Here is a 16,644-nt window from a genome sequence, read left to right as displayed (position 1 = left end):
AGGAGGAAAACGGTCCAGGTAGAAGGAGCACTGCATGAAAAAGGCAGACCTAGGAGGGACTTGGCTAGTCTGGCATCTGTGGCTGAATTGCCTGGAATAAGGGATGATGTGAAAAGAGAAGTAGGCAGGAGCTGTATCATGCAAGGCCTTCCGGAACATAACAAGGAGTTTTGTCTTGAACTTCCTATCCATTGGGGGGCCATCACGTAACATTTTCAAAAGATTACCCTGGTTGTGATGTGAAGAACAGGTTGGAGGGCAGCAAGACCCAAGGAAGAAAATCACTGGGGGCTGCTGCAGGAATCTAGACAAAAGATGGTACCCTGAATTAAAACACTGGCAACGGGGATGCAGAGATATTTAGAAGACGGGACAGGACTTGGTGATTAAGATGTGTGGGAACAGAAGTCAAAAATGATTCCTAGACTTCCAGCTTAAGAAACTGGGTAGAAAATCTTCCATTGTGTTTCCTAAGAGGATTGGCTATAAGCCTGGAGTTGCTGGCAGGAGTCTTGCCATCATTTAAAAAGAGGCCACCTGAGAATGGAGCCAACACAATGGAAAACAAAGCTAAGAGACAGAGCGGGTGAAGCTGTTTCTGACGTCCTTATGTTACATCTCTGGACCGGCTATCCCAGATCTACTACTGGACTTTGCAGGCACATGAATCAGTGAATTTCCCTTGTTGTGGTTTTTGGTGGTGGTGGTGTTTCGGTTGGTTTTTAGTTTAATTTGTTTTTTCTTATTTATTTATTTATTTTTGGCTGCATTGGGTCTTCGTTGCTGCGCGTGGGCTTTCCCAAGTTGCGCTGCGCGGGCTTCTCATTGCAGTGGCTCCTCTTGTTGCGGAGCACGGGCTCTAGGCGCGCGGGCTTCAGCAGTTGTGTCTTGCGGGCTCAGCAGTTGTGGTGCGCAGGCTCTAGAGCACAGGCTCAGTAGTTGTGGTGCATGGGTTTAGTTGCTCCTCAGCATGTGGGATCTTCCCGGACCAAGGCTTGAACCCGTGTCCCCTGCATTGGCAGGCGGATTCTTAACCACTACACTACCAGGGAAGTCCTGTTTAGTTCAATTTGAATTGGGGTCTGTCGCTTGGAACCAAAAGAATCCTGGGAAGAGAGGGGACAGTGGGAGTGGAGAGACCAGGGTAGAACCACCACTGAAGAAGCGACACAGGAAGATGAGCCCAATGAGAAAGAGACAGGAAAGGAGGAGCCCGGGAAACTGCAGTGCCAGCAGAAGAGTTTTCAGAGAAGTATGTGGTCGGTAAAGCCAAAGGCTCTAGAGAGATAAGGCAGACAAGGACCGAGATGTATGCATTGGGTTTAGCCACAAGGCAGTAGTTGGTGGCCTTGGTGAGGACAGTGTCAGTGGAGGGGTGGTGGTACAAGTATAGAAAGGGTGAGGAGCTGAGGTGAGGAAATAGAACAGAAACAATTCTAAGTCAAGGCACTGAGTTTGAAGGGAAGGGCTGTGGAGGGAGATGCTTTCAGATGGATGAGGAGGGAGAATGTGTAAAGGCTAACGAGGAGGATACAAGAGAGGGGACAGTCAGCTGGAGGAGTCCCTGAGGAGGAAGAAGGTCCAGAGCACAGGACAAAGCACAGACTTAAAGGTCGGCCCAATTCAAGGGAAGGACACCTCTTCACTGGAAACCGACAGAGAGAAGGATGCGGGCAGAATTAACTAGGCATCCTGGCAGTGGCAGCAGGAACTCGATGATGCGAGCGTCTGACAACCTCCATCTTCTCCAGAAAGTAGCGGGCGGGGGGGGGGGCCCTTTGCTGAGGATGAGGTGAACAGGGGTGGAGGGGGCGGGGTTGGGGGTGGAAGGCTTAAAGAGAATGGAAGCCATCTGAAACTTTGCCGTGGCGAATAGGAGAGAGACTAGGAAAACACAGAAGAATTGACTGGAAGCTACGAGGGCCCACTGGATGACAGAAACTATTCCATAGTTTCCCCCAAATCTGGTACGTCGAGGAAAGGATGGAATCTGAAAGTAAATGTTTGATTACAATGAGGCAACTGATTTATAAATTATGTCTTTCATAAATTAAAAAACGTTAGCGTGTACTGGGATCGTTTTCATTACTGATCTAAAAGAGGAACTTTTAAGTTTGCTGACAGGACACTCAGCTTTTCTGCATAGTAAGCTGCCAACCTGATGGAGAGGAACCACAAGAAGATCTCACAAAATGATGTGACAGAATCCAGAGTGGCGGATAAGATTCAGAAGGCTGGAATGTGATAACGAATCTGGGTCTAAAACACAAAACAAAACTCAAACTGTGCTCGTAAAATAAAGGTCTTGGGATCTCAGTGACCACCCAATTAAGAGGTCAAAGTTACTAAAACAATGCTCTTTTTTTTAAAACAATATTTTTTGTTTTTTAATATTTATTTATTTATTTATTTTGGCTGTGCTGGGTCTTAGTTGCGGCACACAGGATCTTCACTGAGGCATGTTTAGTTGCGGCATGTGGGATCCTTAGTTGCAGCATGCAGACTCCTTACTTGCAGCATGCATGTGGGATCTAGTTCCTCAACCAGGGATCAAACCCAGGACCCGCCGCATTGGGAGCACAGAGTCTTAACCAGTGGACCACCTGGGAAGTCCCCAGAACAATGCTCTTAAGAGCAGATACAACCCTTGGGTTGAACAAATACCAAATACCAAGAGGCCACTAGATAAGGTCCTTTCCAGTATCAAGACTGAAGCTTCAGTTAAGAGTGATAAGAGCTCATGTGAGATAACTGTATTTGAAGACCTCATCTACTGATCACATTAGTCATCCATGTTTTCAACTTCTATCCTTATATTTAGTTTCATCCTCAACAAAGTTTTTGGACCATACTGTCTGAACCCCTCCTGAAATGTCTTTTCTGAATTACGATGTAGTCTTGTGATACCTATCTTCAGAGAGGTATGATGTAGACACTCTGAACAGTGGTTTTTTTTTTTTTTTTTTTGTCCTTCATAGTTGAGGGTATTTACTACTGAATTATTCAATATTCTTCATAAAGAAAAAGCAACCAGAAACAAACAAAAAAAACCCAGGTGGGAACTTTCCTATCCAAGGCCTTCCTTGCCTGGGTTTTCATTTATCTGCCCCACTTCTGACTTATCATTTCCAGGTTCTTAAGCTGGAAAGTTCATTCCTCCTGGCCCTTCAGAGTACTCTGATTCTCCTCAGCCTTCACACATCTAGGTTACCACATGCCAGAAGCAAGGTGATGAGCTGAGATTACAACCTCATCCCTAACCTTGAAGGATTCACAGACTCAGTAAACGATGCCAATACAGAGTGACAGGAGCTGAGACAGGAGGCAGAGGGGGTGGAAAGGCGAACGTGATCATCTCCTCCAGGATGGGCAGAAAGGGTTAGGAGGGCCTCCTGGACGAGGCGACACTTCAGCAGAGTCTTGAAGGATGAGGACTTGTCTGGGCAGCGAAGGTGAGGAAGAGTGGGAAGCAGAGGGAACAGCAGAGTATAAAAACCCATGAGGGGCTTCCCTGGTGGTGCAGTGGTTCAGAATCCGCCTGCCAATGCAGGGGACACAGGTTCGAGCCCTGGTCCGGGAAGATCCCACATGCCGCGGAGCAACTAAGCCCATGTGCCACAACTACTGAGCCTGCACTCTAGAGCCCGTGCTCCACAACTACTGAGACCGTGAGCCACAACTACTGAAGCCTGCCGCCATAGAGCCCATGCACCACAACTACTGAGCCCATGTGCTCTAGGGCCCACGTGCCACAACTACTGAGCCCGCATGCCTAGAGCCCGTGCTCTGTCACAAGAGAAGACTCCACAATGAGAAGCCTGTGCACCGCAGTGAAGAGTAGCCCCCGCTCACTGCAACAAGAGAAAGCTCGTGCGCAGCGACGAAGACCCAATGCAGCCAAAAATAAATAAACTAAAATTAAAAAAAAAAAAAAACTCTTGAGACGTGGAACAGGCTTACTTCCGGGGGCTGTAGGTTGCATAGCACAAGTAGAGCACAGGGTGTAGGGAGAGGTCGGAAGATGAGTCTAAGCAAGTGAGAAGGGACCAGACTAGACATTGCCTGGCTTAAGAGCAGTCAAGAAGTTGGAACTTCATCCTGGCTCAGGTGTGAACCAATCATTTTTTCCCTTGGCTTAACCTAGATAAGATTAGAATTGTTGAAAGCGAATTTTCGCTAGAGCACAAAGGGAAAAGCAAACAAATACAAAACAAAAAGCAAACAGTAAAAAGCATAAAAATGAACAGCTCACAGATCCCAGATGTCTTAGCTGCTTCACAAAGTTCTAGCTCCAGATTAGAACTTGTACACAGATGGCTCAACCCAAGCCCTCTGTCTCTCCTCTACCCAACCATGTTGGCACTGGAACAGCTTACCACTTGCTTTGTCCCTGGTGCAAACGTGAGGCCGATGGGATTTTTGCTCCTTCTAGAACCCAGTTCTTAATATTCACCCCTGGGCCATCTGGCTTACACTGAGGTTAGCTGAGCTTCTCCCCTGGAATTGCCCCTGGAGGTCTTGCTCTAGATCAGGGGTCAGCAAGTGCTTTCTGTAAAGGGCCATGTGGTAAATATTTTAGGCTTTGGGGGCCATATGTATTTCTGTCACAACTACTCAACTCTGATGCTGCAACATGAAAGCAGCCATAGACCATGTATAAACCAAAAGGCACGGCTGTGTTCCAATAAAACTTTATTTATGGACGTTGAAATCTGACTTTTATGTCATTTTAATTTGTCATGAAATATTCTTATTTTGATTTTTTTCAACCATTTAGGTATGTAAAAACCATTCTTAACCCACCAACTATATAAAAAACAGGAGATGGGCCAGATTTGCCCTGTGGATTATAGGCACTGATTCCCAGGGCAAAGACGGTCTCTTTTCTTTTATGTCATCAGTTTATTATTATAACTGATACTAATAATACTAATAGATAACATTCAATGAGCACCCACTACGTGCCAGGTGGTATGTACCACACAGAGTTGATCTGAAGAATAAATAATGTCTTTAGAGCACTTAGCATAAAGCTTGCTCTGAGGTAAGCATGATAATTGTCAGCTACCACAGACAAGCAGCACCTCTGTTGAAAGTTTGGGGAAGTGGCAGCCATTATTTGAATGAATTGGAAAAACCTGAATGATATTAGAGATTTAAGTTGGGATAAACATGATGTCAGATATCTTGCATAATAAACTTAATAATAACTGACCAAAAACTGCTAGCTACTATTACCATTGCTTATTATTGTTTATACATCTTATCTCTAATCAGTAAAATGACTCATACAAGGTAGATATTAATATCCCATTGAAGATCAGAAAAATTAAGTAATTTGTGAAATCACATAGCTAGTAAGTAGCAAGCAGACCTAGGATGTGAAGCAGATTTATCTGACTTCAAAGACCACACCCGTCCACCACATCACAACCTCCTGTTTAGTTTATGTCAAGTAAAACTACTGATTTGGTCATTAACCAGCAGCAGGAATTACTGTCCCCAGAGCCTGCCATCTTGCGTCAAGATCAGCACAGGCCTTATTCTATTCTTGCTTCAAAGCTTACACGTCTGTTGGACCACTTAGCTCTGGTTTCCTGCCAAGGGATCCTCTACCCCATGAGAACAATGCAAATGACCGAGCTCAACTGAGGGTTAGAGGTTTTCCCACTCAGGTGTCCAATTCAGCCCACTTCTCCAGGTTCTTCTAATGACTCATCCTTAGGTAACTTCCTGAAAGTGACTGTCCCGGAATCCCACCACTACAGCATTCTTTTTTTTTCCCAATAAATTTTATTTATTTATTTATTTATTTATTTTTGCCTGCATTGGGTCTTCGTTGCTGTGTGCGGGCTTTCTCTAGTTGTGGCGAGCGGGGGCTGCTCTTCGTTGCGGTGCGCAGGCTTACCGTGGTGGCTTCTCTTGTCGCGGAGCATGGGCTCTAGGCGTGCAGGCTCAGTAGTTGTGGCGCACGGGCTTAGTTGCTCCGTGGCATGGGGGATCTTCTCGGACCAGGGCTCAAACCTGTGTCCCCTGCATTGGCAGGCGGATTCTGAACCACTGCCCCACCAGGGAAGCCCCGCTACAGCATTCTAACAAAAAATACTTTACACGTTCAGTTTTGACTCCAGATGGTTTCCACCAAAGGTAAAACCCATTCATCTGCATGACGTCTTCAGAGCTGACCTATAAAACGTTATCGAATATATTGTCCACAGCTTCAAAATTGTATTCAAGGGAGCCCGTGTGGTAAATCCTCCCCTGAGTTTAGTTCCAGGAAACAAACTGTCTCCTCTAGAGCTGAATTTGTATACTTTATCTTGCCAGAGTAAGAAAACGATGTAACCCAACCTGTTTCCTTTTATACCATGGCTTCCAAGAAACTTAAAACCAAATCCCATGCCAAAATGTCTCGTCTCAGATGCCTAGTAGGACCTACTTCCGCTTCACTGCTATGACCATTTTTGTTTTATATTTTGAAAATAGCTAGAATAGACTGTGTGTCTCTTATACGCCAAGCACCCTGCTTCTCCCGATGTGCCCTTCCTCCTCACGTCATTTCAAATCTAGTGCTTGTTTTACTAAACTACCCTAGTGCCTTATTTTTAAAGTTATGCTTTACCTTGTACCCTATACTTCATATCTCCTAGAAGCAGACAGGTCCAAATATTGTGGATTTTTAAAAAGACTCTATTCACATTTATGCACATAGTTGTGAACGGCCAACCAGGCTTTATCCTTAGAGGCACAAGATGGGGATGTCATTCCATAAAAGTTGGGCTTTTTCCAGATTGCACTGTCTTCCGCATCACTCTCTTTTTTTGTACCACTGCCTGTCTCCATGTATTGCTCTTTTTGTCTGCCTTTTGGGGTTTCTGCTGTGGGTATCACCCTGATCCTCCATGCAGGCGTTAAGACTCCAGGCAGTACCATACTATATATAGAAAACCTTAAAGACTCCATACAAAAACCACTAGATCTAATAAATGAATTCAGCAAAGTAGCAGGATACAAGGTTAACATTCAGAAATCGGTTGCTTTTCTTTACACTAACAATGAAATATCAAAAAGGGAATGTAAAAAAACAATACCTTTTAAAATCACACCAAAAAAAAAAAATACCTAGGAATAAACCTGACCAAGGAGGTTAAAGACATATATGCTGAGAACTATAAAACATTAATAAAGGAAATTAAAGAGGATTTAAAGAAATGGAAAGAAATACCATGCTCTTGGGTTGGAAGAATAAATACTGTTAAAATGGCAATACTCCCCAAAGCAATCTACAGATTTTTTTTTTTTTTTTTTAAAGAGACTTTTTTTTTTTAATCTTTTTTTTATTTATTTATGGCTGTGTTGGGTCTTCGTTTCTGTGCGAGGGCTTTCTCTAATTGTGGCAAGCGGGGGCCACTCTTCATCGCGGTGCGCAGGCCTCTCACTATCGTGGCCTCTCTTGTTGCGGAGCACAGGCTCCAGACGCGCAGACTCAGTAGTTGTGGTGCACGGGCCCAGTTGCTCCGCGGCATGTGGGATCCTCCCAGACCAGGGCTCGAACCCGTGTCCCCTGCATTGGCAGGCAGATTCTCAACCACTGCGCCACCAGGGAGGCCCAATCTACAGATTTAATGTGGCCCCTATCAAATTACCCATGACAGTTTTCACAGAATTAGAACAAATAATCCGAAAATTTATATGGAACCATAAAAGACCCAGAACTGCCAAAGCAATCCTGAGGAAAAAAAGCAAAGTAGGAGGCATAACTCTCCCAGACTTCAGACAAGTGACAGTAATCAAAACAGTGTGGTATTAGTACAAAAACAGACACATGGCTCAATGGAACAGAAGAGAGAGCCCAGAAATAAACCCACACACCTACATATAGTCAATTAATCTTTGACAAAGAAGGCAAGAATATAAAATGGGAAAGATAGTCTCTTCAGCAACTGGTGCTGGGAAAGTTGGACAGCTGCATGTAAATCAATGATGTTAGAACACACCCTCACACCATACACAAAAATAAACTAAAATGGCTTAAAGACTTAAACATAAGACATGACACCATAAAATTCTTAGAAGAGAACATAGGCAAAATATTTTCTGACATAAATCGTACCAATGTTTTCTTAGGTCAGTCTCTCAAGGCAATAGAAATAAAAACAAAAATAAACAAATGGGACCTAATCAAACTTCCAAGCTTTTGCACAGCAAAGGAAAACATAAAAAAACCCAAAAAACTAAAAAACACAAGAAGACAACCTACAGAATGGGAGAAAATATTTGCAGATAATGTGACCGACAAGGGCTTAATTTCCAAAATATACTAACAGCTCATACAACTCAACAACAAAAAAACAAACAACCCAATGGAAAAATGGGCAGAAGACTTTAACAGACATTTCTCCAAAGAAGAAATACAGATGGCCAATAGGCACATGAAAAGATGCTCAACATCACTAATTATTAGAGAAATGCAAATCAACACTACCATGAGGTACCACCTCACACTGGTCAGAATGGCCATCATTAAAAAGCTTACAAATAACAAATGCTGAAGAGGATGTGGAGAAAAGGGAACCCTCCTACACTGCTGGTGGGAATGCAAGTTGGTGCAGCCATTATGGAAAACAGTATGGAGGTTCCTCAGAAAACTAAAAATAGAATTACCATATGATCCAGCAATCCCACTCCTGGGCATATACCTAGACAAAATTATAATTCAAAAAGATACATGGGGCTTCCCTGGTGGCGCAGTGGTTAAGAATCCGCCTGCCAATGCAGGGGACATGGGTTCAATCCCTAGTCCAGGAAGATCCCCCATGCCATGGAGCAACTAAGCCCATGCACCACAACTACTGAGCCTGTGCTCAGTAGCCCGCGAGCCACAACTACTGAGCCCAGGTGCCACACTACTGAAGCCCGCGTGCCTAGAGCCCGTGCTCTGCAACAAGAGAAGCCACCACAATGAGAAGCCCGCGCACTGCAACAAAGAGTAGCCCCCGCTCGCTGCAACTAGAGAAAGCCCGCAAGCAGCAATGAAGACCCAATGCAGCCAAAAATAAATAAATAAAATAAATTTATTTTTAAAAATTAAAAAAAAAAGATACATGGACCCCAATGTTCACAGCAGCACTATTCACAATAGCCAAGACATGGAAACAACCTAAATGTCCAGAGACAGATGAATGGATAAAGAAAATGTGGTACATATATACAACAGAATACTACTCAGCCATAAAAAAGAATGAAATAATGCCATTTGCAGCAACATGGATGGACCTAGAGATTATCATACTAAGTGAAGTAAGCCAGAAAGAGAAAGAAAAATACCATATGATATCACTTATATGTGGAATCTAAACTATGACACAAATGAACCTATCTATGAAACAAAAACAGACTCACAGACATAGAGATCAGACTTGTGGTTGCCAGTGGGGGGGGGCAGGAGAGGGATGGGTTGGGAGTTTGGGGTTAGTAGATGCAAACTATTACATTTAGAATGGATAAACAACAAGGTCCTACTGTATAGCACAGGGAACTATGTCTAATCTCCTGGGATAAACCATAATGGAAAAGAATATGAAAAAAGAATGTATACATGTGTATAACTGAGTCACTTTGCTGTACAGCAGAAATTAGCACAACATTGTAAATCAACTATACTTCAATTTAAAATAAAAAAGACTCCAGGCAGCGCCCACACTTGGTCTATGCCAGTGGTGAGGTACATGAGCTGGACTCAGTCCTTCTGCATCTGCAGCCCATCTGCATCTGCCCTTTTGTGACTGGCCTATTGCACTGAGCATGGACACACCTCATGGGACTCCTGTAGCACTTAGCAGCTTCTTCATTGGAATCACAACTCTCTTAGGCATTTGGCACCTCCCACTTCACCTCATATCACCTCCCTTCAACCCTACCCGTTCCCCTATTGACCTTTCCAGGAATCAAGGAAGGTTTATATAACTTAGGATTTTATGTCCAAGGGAAACTGGCAGAGCATCTAGAATAAAGCTGGCAGATGGCTGTAACTAGACAGAAAAGTTGGAAACTGGAGAATATATTTGGTACAACATAGGCCCTCAAATATTTGATAATGAATGAATGAACAAATGAATGAATGAATAAACAAAATCCAACTTATCACCAGTTTCCCACCTTGATTACCTAGACAAAGCCAGCAACCAAACACCAGGTTCTAAGCACCCATATTTCTTCAGTGACTGGAATCCTATGAATTTGCTGCAGTAAGGCTGATAACAATGGAAAACCTGGTTTCTCTTTCTGCTTAAAAAGAAAGCCAGAACACACCTCCGTCTGCCCAGAGAGCTTCCTTGTCACTACCAGGTGTGACTGTCTGGCAGAGGCCATGTTTTTGCTTTGAATTCTCCTTTTGCCTGAACTTGCTCAGTGACCCTGGGTAAGTCACTTGCTCAATGGAACTTTTTTTTTTTTTTGGCAAAATACAAATAAAATTTAGCATTTTAGCCTTTTTAAAATGTACAGTTCAGAGTCATTAAGTACATTCACATTGCTGTGCAGCCATCACCACCATCCATCTCCAGAACTCTTTTCATCTTCCCAGACTGAAACTCTCTACCCATTAAACAGCAACTTCCCACCCCCCTCCACCTGTCCTGGCAACCACCATTCTACTTTCCGTCTCTGTGAATTTGACTATAAGTGGAATCATAAAGTATCTGCCCTTTTGTGACTGGCCTATTGCACTGAGCATTATGTCCTCAAAGTTCATCCATGTTGTAGCATGTGTCAGAATTTCCTTCCTTTTAAGGCTGAATAATACTTCATTGTATGTGCAGACCACATTTTGTTTATCCATTCTTCTATCAGTGGACACCTGCGTTGTTTCCACTTTTTGACTATTGTGAATAATGCTATGAACACAAGTGTACAAGTATCTGAGTCCCGGCGTTCACCTCTTTTGGGTGTACACCCAGAAGTGGCATTGCGGGGTCAGGCAGTAATTCTATGTTTGCTAGTTTGAGGAACCACCACACTGTTTTGTTCCATGGGACTTTTAAATGCAGAGACAGAACTGCTTAAAGAGCTGGCCACTGCAGTCGTATTGTCATGCTGACTCCTGAGAGATGTTTCCCAGGTGTAGATTTGCCCAGAAGGGTTGTCTTGCCTCATTCTCTAGAGAAGCAGGATCCACCTGCTGTTTAGAATAAGTCCTGCTTTAGACACAGGACCTGGGTCTGCGCCTGACCCTGCCTCAGGATCCACTTCTGTAAAGTAGGTCAATAATACTTAATTTTCAGGGTTTTTATAAAGGTCAGGGATCATGTACACAAAGCACCAGGTAAGCACTTAGAAAATGAAGCTGTGAATATCACCCTACTGACTGCAAAGGGTGGTTATGAAAACCAAACCACGTAACGGATGAGAGAGCTGGAAAGGGTCATGCTTTCTACAAATGCTAAGCCCTCCTCATTTCCTTCCTAATCTCTGCTATGGTCTCCTAAGAGTTCTTCCTGCCTCCTGGCCTCTTAAGTCTATCCTCCACTCCAGCTTCAGAGTGAGCTCCCTAAAGCAGATAGGACCCTGTCCCTCCTCATAAGGTTTTCAGTGGCTCCCCTCACCCTCACCAGGCCTTCCTGTGTTCAGTCTACTTCTCAGATCTTGCCACTCTACCCCCATGATCTTCTTAATGCTTGTCCCCTCCACCTGGAGCACTCTTCCCCCAGTCTTGCCTAAAAGTGAGTCATCCTAGAATTACTAATTTCTGACATTTCCGGGCCTTTCCTGACTCCACCAGACTAGACTCGAGGCCCACCGCACCAGGAGCAATCATCTATCGCCGTCCCAAGCACACGTTTCATTACAACCATCTGTGGGTTGATTTCCCCAACGCGATCAGCTTCTTAATGTCAAGGGTTAGATGATTCATCTCTGCATTTCCGGCCTTGGCACAGTGCTAGGATGTTTACTGAACAAATATATATATATGAAAAACAGGGTGGTGCTTTTATTATTGGAAAGTTGTAATAGTTCACAAGGTTAACTCCTGAGTTCATCAGGATAACTGTTTCTAAAGTCTCATATTATGTGACTAGTATTAGAATAATTAGTATCATTATATAATGAAGAGTTTTTTTGAAAAACTGGCACCACAAAGGATGGAAGCCAAAAGGGAAATATTTCAAGGTACTTTCTCTATCCCCTTCTCCCTCTAAAATAAGTGGGATGTTTTTAAATTGAGCTCCTCGGGTCTTCATGGTTCTTCTGAGAGATACTTTTGCTTCCTTGGCATCTGAGAAATAGCCTGACCTCTACGTGCATGGCCCTGATGACATGACCCCTGATAAGAGATCATCCCTGAAGCTATTTTTCATGAGTGGGCTAAAGTAATGAGTCCAGTCTTACACTTAGTAGGTGCTCGATAAATATCTGCCCAAGAACTGAGTTCCTCATGAGTTGCTTGTTTGTGCTAAATCCTGTGAACTCCAGTCTGTGGCTGGAGGTCAGTTTCTTAATTTACCTCCTTCAGAAGCAAGAACCGTGCCAGCTGTTCCAGTTTTGAAGTAATCAAGGCATTGGAAGGTTGTAAAAGCAATGGAACAATTATTTAAAGTAACCTAAAGTGCATATACAGTATTTACAGTTGATGTGGGAATCATCTGATCTGCTTATTTTGAGTGAGCCCATGAATTGGTATTTAAGTTTCATTATATGGGTGTCAGTGTCTTTCCATATGAATCTCTTGAAGCTAAAGCCTTAACTGATGCTTGCAATCTACTGTGCAAGGTTATCTTTTTTTTTTTTTTTTTGGCCACGTTGGGTCTTTGTTGCTGTGGCTGTGCATGGGCTTTCCCTAGTTGCGAGCGGGGGCCCCTCTTCGTTGCGGTGCATGGGCTTCTCATTGCAGTGGCCTCCCTTGTTGCAGAGCACTGGCTCTAGGCGCGCAGGCTTCCGTAGTTGTGGCACATGGGCTCAGTAGTTGTGGTGCATGGGCCTAGCTGCCCTGTGGCATGTGGGATCTTCCTGGACCAGGGCTCGAACCCATGTCCCCTGCATTGGCAGGTGTATTCCCAACCACTGTGCCAACAGGGAAGCCCTGTACAAGGTTATCTTTAACATGTCCTTAAACGGCTCCTTTTAAGCTTCAAACGGTGCCCTCTAGTTCTCATGCGTGCTGGTGATTATTAATGACTTTCCAGATTTTGGTTTTATCTTTGGGGTTTATTGCCACTAACCGAGGACCTTATGGTGGGAATCACTGATGAATACTAGCTAAGAAAATTTTTTTTCTTGCTTTTAATCTTTTAAAGATTTGTATCATTTTATGCACAAATACACAATGCTTTTAAATGAATATTAATGTTAGATGTAGAAAATACAAATATTTTCCAAATACAAAGTATTATACATGATGAGAAATTCATAATTTCATATTTGATGGAGAACTGACACTTCTGGGGGAAAGTACCCAGAGATGGGCTTAAGGATCATTAAGAATTTCTGCTTAACACAGATTTAGAATCCTAACAACTCCTAGACTTGCCTTCTTTCCATGGGCATAGGTGAGATGGTAACTGTTTGAAAGAATTTTCTTGTTTCTGATTGTTATCTCAAATCAAGAGGTGTGTCTAGCAAAAAAGCAACCTGTGCTCACAGCATTTTACATTTTGAAGGAAAAATAAAGGCAATTTAGTTGTCCAGACTTCTCAGAGGCAGAAATGTTTTAGAACCAAGCTTCCCTGATTTCCCATCTTCTGCCTTGCACTATCAGCTAATTTGTTAATTAGGATCATGTTCACCTGAAGAATATATCGTTTAGATGGTCTTCCTAGTTATAATCTTTATTACTAAACAACAAATGAAACTGCTTGGATTTCACAAGTAAAAGCAATCAACTGATATTTATTGGGTGAGGGTTTTAAAGAAAAATAAACCTTTAAAACTATAACTTATTTTACATCAGAGCTAGGGATCAGAGGACTAAAGTACTTTTCTGAGCCTTTAGAAGTTGGCAAAGGTGGAGTCACTTTAGAATCGCAGGTTTCCGATGGGGATTATTTCAGATTGGCATTTTTACCAAGGGGAGGACTGGGGTAACAGGAAGTGAGACCGAATGGATGGAGCCATGCAGTGTGACCCAGAAAACAGGGTGAGGAGGAAAGACCCCAACAAGCTTAAGCTACCCCAGGTGCCCGCATATTCCAGTGCCTTCTATCTGCCTAAGTTTATTTTTTGAAAAGCTCGAACTGTGGGATCCCCAAGCTAGGGTCAGCTGTGTTGAGGCGCACTGGGGTGTGGCGCTCAGGGACTGTTGGGAAGCAGTGTCCTGGAGAGTAGTCCTGGGGTGTAGAACTTGAGGGCACCCACTGGCTTAGATCACAGGACAGCAACCTCCTGATGGCTATAGGGTGGCGGAGGCGGGCACGTGACAGACGCCACTCACTAAGTACCTGAAACAGCGGGGACTCAGGACCCACACCCACCCCGAGAATTAGACCCCTAAGGACATCTAATTTTTCAGGAGTTTTCACAAAGGCACACATTCTGAAGACACGCAGCCCACACCCACACAAGTTCTCACGCATTCTAACCCCTCCCCGGAGTTTTTGCATCCCTACACAAGACAGGAGGGATGAACCAAGAGCTTGAAATTACCCTGGCACAGACTCCCCAAATCAGGTTTCCCAAAGCCCAGCAGAGTCGGGGAGGCGGGGGACGGGGAGGATGGGACGGAAACAAAAGACTTTTGAAATAGATTCCCCCGAGCGAAACTGGTAGCTCCATCTCTAAATGTTAGCAACGTTAAGACTTCTCCTGTTGGCACAACTAGGAAAAAAGAGACTTCACACCCCCCAAAAGGGATGGTCCGGGAGAGCACCCCCTACCTTGCTACAGCGCCAGGTGGACAGGTCTCCGAGGCCTGGGAAGACACAACCTGAGCCCGGGCGGCCGGCCGCAGGAGGGGCGCAGCTGCGACTGACGGCTGCTGGGTCTGCGGCCCTGGCCCCGCCCCTCGGCCGCCCCGCCCCCAGGACGCCCCGCCCCTCGGACTCCCGCAAACCCTCGGGGCTCTGCCGCCTTAGCCGCAGCTCGGTCACCTCCGGACCCGAGCGCCTGGTGCATTGTGGGACGTCGGAGCCCGCCGCTGAGGCTGCGCTGACACCTGGCGGGCGCGTCCTAAAAGCAGCCCCGGGCTGGCGGGGTGCGTCTGCGGGGACCCGCCGAGGGAGAGGCGGGGCCGGGCACTTCGGGGACCGCTGCGAGCTAGTGTGGGTTACGTATTGCTCACATCTCAAAGTTAGAAATAAACGATGTTTTCAAAGTGCCTGGGGGCCCCCTCTCCTGGGTAGTGACATAAGTAAAAAAACCAAGCAACTTTCAGTCTCGGAAAAGCTTTTTAAGCTAGGAAAAGTAATTTTAAAATCATAAAACTAAATGACATCAAGATTATGGGAAAACCTGCACACTTAATTTTTAGTTCTGGTGAAACCACAGATCGGCTCAATCTGTCTAGAGAATAAAAATAATATGGAACAGAAACTATGAAAGTGTGTAATCCAGGACTTTCTCTTCCTCAAGGAAATAGTTCAAGTGGGGTAAAAATAAATTACACAAAAATATTCACAGTGAAAAATTAGAGTAACAAACAACTAAAATACGTGAAAGGCACAAAGATAAAATGTTGCTGTTTACATAAGAATATGAACATTATCACTAAATAGAAATATTTCAATCAAATAATGTTAAACACAGAACCCAGGAAAGCACATGGCCAATGATTCTGTGTGAAAATATGTGTTGACAAATGTAAAAAGAAACTTTGGAGCAATGTAAATAGTTTTATATGTCTTAAGGTTGTTTTATTTTTATTAAATAACTTTTTAAACGTTTCTAACTTGTAGGTACTAGTTCTAATTTTGGATGGCTTTGCAATATTTCAGTTTCCCCTCATTCTACATGATAAAGAAAAAATTCTGAGGTTTTAACAAAGATAAGACATTAAAGAGTTTTGCTTATCTGCAAACCCTGATGGGGCACAAAAGAAAAGTAAATTTCCTGGGGAGTGTATTAGTTTGCTAGAGCTACAAACCACCACAGACTGGGTGGTTTAAGCCACAGAAATATATTGTCTCACCGTTCTGGAGGCTCAAAGTCTGAGATCAAGGTGTTGGCAGGATTGGTTCCTTTTGAGGGCTGTGAGGGAGAATCCGCTCCAGGCCGCTGTCTTGGTTTTATAGATAGCTGTCTTCACATTCACATGCTGTTCATCCTGTGCGCATGCCTGTGTCCAAATGCCCCCCTCTTATGAGGATGCAAGTCATATTGGATTAGGGGCCCACCCTACCCCAGGATGACTTCATCTTAACTAATTATACCTGCAACAACCCTATTTCCAAATAAGGTCCCATTCTGAGGTGCTGGGGACTAGGACTTCAATCTATGAATTTGGGGGGACGGGACACAATTCAGCCCATAACAGGGACCAGGAGCTTGAGATTCAAAGTGTAATCTTACGAAAAGGGCGCTCACCCAATGACAAAAATAATAGTAATAATGTATACAGTCTCAAATGTATCAAAACCCTGACAACTTAGAGTAAAACCAAACTGATTACAACATTCTTCTTTCTGTCCTCTAACACATTTCAGGCCTTTCCAGTGG

The 16,644-nt window shown here is 44.0% G+C and overlaps 1 protein-coding gene across 1 annotated transcript in view; it reads right to left on the bottom strand.

Annotated features, from left to right (window-relative positions):
- EXTL3 (exostosin like glycosyltransferase 3) overlaps nucleotides 1-14,936 on the bottom strand; it is a 129,294-nt gene extending 114,358 nt beyond the window's left edge. Inside the window, exon 1 of the mRNA XM_061200741.1 lies at nucleotides 14,868-14,936. The gene's annotated coding sequence lies outside the window, so the exon portion shown is untranslated. The remainder of the gene's footprint in view (nucleotides 1-14,867) is intronic.
- Between the last annotated feature and the right edge of the window lie 1,708 nt (nucleotides 14,937-16,644).

This window comes from Eubalaena glacialis, chromosome 9 (assembly GCF_028564815.1).
Source record: "Eubalaena glacialis isolate mEubGla1 chromosome 9, mEubGla1.1.hap2.+ XY, whole genome shotgun sequence".
NCBI classification, from domain to species: domain Eukaryota; kingdom Metazoa; phylum Chordata; class Mammalia; order Artiodactyla; family Balaenidae; genus Eubalaena; species Eubalaena glacialis.
This window is presented reverse-complemented; position numbering and strand designations above follow the sequence as displayed.